This window comes from Xenopus tropicalis, chromosome 1 (genome assembly GCF_000004195.4).
Source record: "Xenopus tropicalis strain Nigerian chromosome 1, UCB_Xtro_10.0, whole genome shotgun sequence".
In the NCBI taxonomy this organism is placed as follows: domain Eukaryota; kingdom Metazoa; phylum Chordata; class Amphibia; order Anura; family Pipidae; genus Xenopus; species Xenopus tropicalis.
In genome coordinates, this window is record NC_030677.2 from 144,226,388 (window position 1) to 144,233,355 (window position 6,968).

The window sequence follows — 6,968 nt, forward strand, 5'->3', positions numbered from 1 at the left end:
TTAGCATTAGAATAATTTCACTGCTAGTTCTCCATCAGATCAACATATCAATATTTTTTTTTTTTTAAAGGTTGATTTTTATTGGTTTTTATAACAATAAAATTAAAGTAAAGGAAGAAAGAAAAAGGGAAGAGAGAGGGGTTGGAGAGTAACCAGTTATTGTTCCATGGTGGCTGGAGAGTCTATCCAAGGAGACCCAGATTTGTTCAAATTTAGCCGGGCAGCCTCTGGCTAGGTAAACAAGCTTATAGAGTTCCAATTGCGAGTTGACCAGATTAATCCATTTACGAAGGGATGGAAGCGTTGGGCCCATCCAATGCAGGGCAATGGTTTTTTTGGCATAAAAAAATAGCAGCCTCAATAATAATTTTGTGTTCCTTCTGGGCATCAGTGTGTCAAGGGTACACAGCATGCAGGTGGCTGGGTTGAGTACTTGCGGTAGTTCCAGTTCTGTTTCCATGAATTCTGTGACTTTACGCCAAAACTTTTGTATTTCAGGGCAGTCCCAGATTAAGTGTAGAAAGTTGGCCATGTGAGCTTTGCATCTTAGACAATTAGGAGAGTCTAGTTTTCCCATATTGTGTAGTTTTTGTGGGGTAAGGTATGTCTGATGGATGATTTTAAATTGTATCAGTCTGTCTCTTGTGCTTATCAGGGGTTGGTATAGGTTGTCTATGATTTCTTCCCAGTCGTCTGGGTTCAGTTGTATCCCTGAGGTTTCCCACTTGAGCTTTACCCTAGGCCGTGGGTCATATCTCTGACTAATTAGGAGCTTATAAGCATTTGAGAGCAATTTGGTTTTGGTTGGTTGCATTGTCAAGTGTTCTAGGTCTGAGTGTTGTATTTGTGGTTGTTGTTGGAACTGTGTTTCACATAAGTGTTTTATCTGCGCAAATCTGAGGTCTGACAGGCCGGGTCGGGAGGCAAGTTGTTGCATCTGGGGTAGCGTGTGTAGTTCTCCACTCGAGTAGAGATGGTCTATACGTTTTATCCCTAATCTAGCCCACGATTCTGCTTCCGGAAAGGTTGAAAAGTGTATTAAATTGCTATTTCCCCATAGCGGGGTATCAGGGGAGATTGAATCTGTCCTATTAGTTAGATGTAGCATGGAGTCCCAGGCTTTTTTTGTGGCATCCATGACTGGTGGCAGCGGACTGATATATTTTCTTGTCTTATATAGGGCATTGTGTAAGCTTTCTACAGATGTAAAATACAGAGCCTCTAAAATTGATGCCGGATTCTCAGGGTCAAATACTTTCCAGTTTGCTATGTGTATGCATTGAGAGGCTAGGTAATAGAGCTCATAGTTAGGCGATGCTAATCCCAATTGGTCCTGTGGGGCATTTAGCGTTTTCCTTGAGAGGGTTGGTGATTTGTTTCCCCAGATAAATGTAGATTGAATGCGGTCGATTTCTAATAAGGTCTTTTTGGGTATATGACAGGGGGTATTGCTGAGTTGGTAGAGGAATTTAGGGAGAAAAATCATTTTACTTATATTGATTCTGCCTATTAACGTGAGCGGGAGCTTTGTCCAGAATTTGAGAGTATCCACGAATTTATTGTGGAGCGGGTGCAGGTTATGTGCAAGGAACTGTGCTGGCTCTTTATGTATTGTTATCCCTAAGTATTTGAAAGTGTTGGCTATTTTGAGAGTACAATTTGGATCTGTCATTAGGGGGACCTGATTATCTAAAGGAAAAACTATAGATTTTTCCCAGTTAATTTGTAAGCCGGAAAATGTGCCAAAGGACTTGATTACTTCTAGGGCTGATTTAAATGAATTGTCAGGGTCCGCAAGGTATAGCAGTGTGTCATCAGCGTACAAAGAGATTTTGTCTTCTACATTCTTGTATATAAGTCCTTTAATTTGTTGGGAGTGTCTAATTTGAATTGCCAAGGGCTCAATAGCTAGGGCAAACAGCAGTGGGGAGAGAGGGCATCCTTGGCGTGTGCCCCGAGTGAGATGGAATGGGGTGGACAGGATTCCATTGACCTTAACCGTTGCTCTGGGCGTGTTATACAGCAGTTTGAGCCATTTAACAAGAGAGGGACCAAATCCCATTCTGGTTAACATATCAATATTACCCACTAAATCAGTTTAAAATGATGTTCTTTGCACATAATTTTTCAGTTCCCTCCTCCGTCCACCGAGATTAGCATGATTATGTACCATTAGGGCTCTTACACATGAGCATTTCACCCTGCGTTCCCTTGTGGTAGAGTTCTCCTGCATTCCACCACAGGGAAGTGCAGAATGAAATGCAATCTATTCTTATATGCCTGTGCTGAAACATATAAGCACTGAATGGAAGTGGAACACATAATATAGCAGATAAAGACTGGATTGCTTTTCTTCTTGCACTCTTCTGCTGTGGAATGCAGGAGAATGCAGGGCGAACCACCAATGTATATGAGCCCTTAGTGCTCTGATAGACCAGGTGTCAGCAGCTCAGTTACTTCATACTACAGGTACAATACAATAAATAGGTAAACAAAGGTTTAATACTTGTAAACAATGTGTAGCAAGCTGTTTAGCATATTGATTATAATAATAAAGACACTGTCTGCTAGCATGAGTCATTATAAAAAAAAATGCCTTCCTTTTATTCATTCATAGAAGGTAGACAACCGCTCAATTAGCTCATACCACAGGTGAAATACAATAAATACCTAAGCAAAGAGGTTTTAGATCCATTTAAATGTAGCATTGTATATTGACAAGCTCTTCAGCATATTAGGTGTGCCTGTCTTTTAGCATAAGTCATCATTAGAAATGCCTTTCTTTTGATTTATTTCAGTAACCCTGTTTCAGGATCAAAGTTTAATAAGGTGAATGAATGGACACTAAACATTTGTTCACGTCTGTAGGTAGGGATGTGAATACAGAGATTAGCAATACTATGTGCAGGTGTAACAGGGATGTTTAACACTGTTATGAGAGGTTAAAAAAGGGGTTGACTGACTACAGAGGTAAGGACAGATGTGCCATCTGTCCTTACCTCTGTATTCAGTGGTGCACCACTGTTACCTCTGTAACAGTGTTGCTAGGAAAAGGTGTTGATACTGGCACTACTTTCTTTTGAGAAATTGTAAATCCTGTGCTCACCACAATGCCAGTGAAATGCACCTCCATTTATTTAAATAGTGGTGACACAATTATGCATAGATATTTATAGAGATTATACATCCTTTGCATCAGTGATCCCCAACCAGTGGCTCAGGAGTAACATGTTGCTCTCCAACCCCTCGGGTGTTGCTCTCAGTGCCCCCAAAGCAGGTAGTTATTTTTGAATTCCTGACTTGGTGGCAAGTTTTGGTTGATTTACAAACAAGATTTACTACCAAATAAAGCCTCCTGTAAGCTGATAGTGTGCATAGAGGCTGCCTAATAGCCAATCTTAGCCCTTATTTGGCACCTTCATCAACTTTTATGCTGCTTGTGTTGCTCTCCAAGTCTTTTTACATTTGACTGTGGCTCACAAGAAAGGTTGGGGACCCCTGCTTTACAACACACTCTGCTCCAGTCAAGCTTATGGTCAAGGGTGTCTACAGTAGGGTCAGCTTGCCTGCCCGTGTGTTTTTGGAGTGTGGGAGTAAACAAATATCTGGAAGATACACTCTAGCGAGGAGAAAAACATACATACTCCCAGCATAGTTAGTGCCTCAACACACACACACCCCACAGTGCGAGGCAGAATTGCTACCCACTGAGTGACCATGCACTTAACTTGTTGCTTTTAGTTTCCTGAGCTTAGGAACCAATGCACAAAATGCTGTATATACAGACTATAAATGTCACAAGATAAGGCTGATTATGAAATAATACAGATTATTAATGCATGGCAGCTCTCAAACCAGAGCAAATTGCCTCAGAATTTTTAATAATGCGCTTTGTAGTATCATCTTATATATGACAAGCAAACCTTATTTCCTTCTTGATATTTTGTGACGACCCCTAAGCTTAGTTTCTCAACTTATGTTTAGAGCACACTGAGCATGTGAATACCACTGACACTAAAAGATTCTAGTATGGTGACCCCCAACTTTGAAGGCCTAGATCATTGCTACCATAGAGATATAGAGCCTTCAAGCTACATCAAAATTAATACTAGTTCCATGTGGCAGCACTGCATACAGCCAGGCAATAGCAGCCTTTAGCCTAGTATAGTATATAAAATCTAGAATTTCTAACCATATTCATTTTTAAGATTTAGTTAAGTTTTTTTTTAATGGATGTATTCCCTATAGGGGTAAGAAGGCCCTGCTACAGCACATGGTGTCTGGCCAATCTCTCTGGCAGCTTGAACCTAAAAACGTAAAGACAGGGTTTGAAATGGCTTGAAAATTAATGTTGGCAGACACAGAAATGCATGATAATTCCCCCTAGCTACACACATTAAATCTGTATGTTAAACCTAATGTCATTATACACTCATAGCTGCAACCCAGAAAAAGGAAACTCTTTAAAGAATGCAGATGAGCTTGATATATTTTGCAATAATGCACTGAAGAGATCGGGGTCGGACTGGGCCGGTGGGCCCCGGCTGCCGGTGTCCCTCCCCTGACATGTTACACTTAAGCACTCTCTTGGGAGGATGTCGTTTGGGAGGCGCGGGGGGAGCCCGCTACCGCCCCAGGGGCCCGCACCCGCAGTCCAACCCAGGAAGATATATGTCTTAATGTTTTGGGTTATTAGATCAAAACTGTATAGTTCTCAGCAAAATCAAAGACACACGTGATTGGCTTATAAACAACAAAGATTACGTTTTGAACCCACTATAAATGCAAGCAAAAAAAAAAGTTGTCATGCTTTTCTCTCACTGTATCTGCAAAATTATATCGATTATGGTTTAAAAGTGCCCCAGGGCACCTTCCCAGCAAGCTGTCTGGTCTGAGCCAGTGAAAGCCTGCCTGTGTGGGATTTAAATGAGTGCCTGCTCCATTTGGTTGTTCCTTATATAACCTTAGCAACCAATCACTAGATAGCATTTATAAAGCTGGCCCTACATGCACCGATAATATCGTATGAAACCTCGTTTCGTACGATATTCGGTGCGTGTATGGCAAGTCGGCGAGTCGACCGGTATCGCAGGAGGCTGCTGATATCGGTCGACTCGCCGATCGGCCAGGTCAAAAGATTTTGATCGGGCGCCATAGAAGGCGCCTGAGCAAAATCTGCCATCAGGGCTGAATCGGCAGAAGGAGGTAGAAATCCTATTGTTTCTATCTCCTTATCTGCCGTTTCAGCCCTGAAGGTTAGTGGCGGGTCTGACGATCTTTTGTGCGACCGATGGTCGCACGAAAGATCACAGATCGCCACATGTGTGGCCACCTTAAGTCTGCCATTTGAGAACAAACATCTGATTGGGTGCTGTAGGTAACAAGAGCTGACGTAAACTTTGTCTCTCCAATTGTTTACCTGTAAAGAGAAGAAGTTTATCACTTTAACGTGGTAGGCATTCAGTTTCAGAGAACAGTCCAAAACAGTTCTTAGGTAATAACTTGTATGACCTAGCTGTAGTAAAGAACAAATCATTATTTGCTTAAAATATTTGTTGTATTCATTCATTTGTTTGACAACTATGCAGTATATACAGCCAATTGGATTTGGACTGAACATAGCACTGCAGTTTGATAGATGTGACTCAAATATGCTACAAGCAAGTTTGGGATAAATTCTTCTCAACTGTGTCTGTGAAACCAGTGATAGGAATTTCCATTATTTTATAATGTATGAGTAATGTTTGTATTGCTTGTAATTAATTCAGTTAAATATACAGTAAAACCTGTATTTTATATGCAGATTCCATACTGTTTATATCATCACGATACTTAACTTCAGTATGCTTATAAGTAAACAAAAATCTGTAAGTACTTGGTCTAATAATGGGTTGGTGTTTATAAATGAGCAGTTATTAGGGCAGCATGCCCAGCTGTTGAGAATATACAGTGCAGCTGCACATTCGCTTCTTTCTGTGCCTGTGCAGGCATTGTACAACTGTGCCATGGGCTGGGCTCTATCACTATACATGAAAGATGCTATGGCTGTCCTCACCACATCACTACAGCGCCATCCATGCTCTGCTCTCTCAGAGCCTTCATTTGAAATTTGGGAGTTTGTGGAATGCTGGCAAGTGACAGCTGAAAGACAAAGCTCTGAATTAGTTCATGGATAAACCCCGACAGCCACAGTGTGTCAGAAAAAGGCATCTAATTATTCATGAGTGGGAGAGTCATATGGAGCATGGGGGCAGAGAGAGAAAGCCTTGCTGGGGTAAGTAATAGCATCCATGTGGTGATTACTTGCAAAAGACGAAACCTAATATGGTGGGGGGCTGAAAACTAATTAGTATGGTACCCCCTCTTGATTTCTGTTGCAACCCAGATGTGAGGGGCTCCATGTAGAAACAGTTGAGGGAGGCTCTAGTTTCACTTTTACAAAAAGGTAATTTCCTATGTATTAAAAAAACATCTATAAAACTAAATTTAAAGTTGTAAGTGCAAAAATATTAGAAAGATTATACATTTCCATAATACTCAGAATTGTTTATATAAGGGGTAGGAAATCATTTTCTTGAACAGAACTTTAAGTGGTTGGGCCCAGGGTGAAAGACATCCACTTTGAGGTAATACTGTGAGAGACAGTACCATGGGTCCCCTTATCTGTGTGTAATCTACTCTGCCCCATTACTTTTTCTCTTATTCTAATAAATGGAAATATTTAAAGTATATTTAAGGGATATGGCAAAAATAAGCACCTTGTCCCCTCAGCTTTCATGTTAACAGGTAAGCTACAGTCATATGAAAAAGTTTGGGAACCCCTCTCAGCCTGCATAATCATTTACTCCACTTTAAACAAAAAAGATAACAGTGGTATGTGTTTAATTTCCCAGGAACATCTGGGTACTGGGGTGGTTTCTGAAGGAAGATTTTTAGTGGAGCAGTATTTAGTTGTATGAAATTAAATC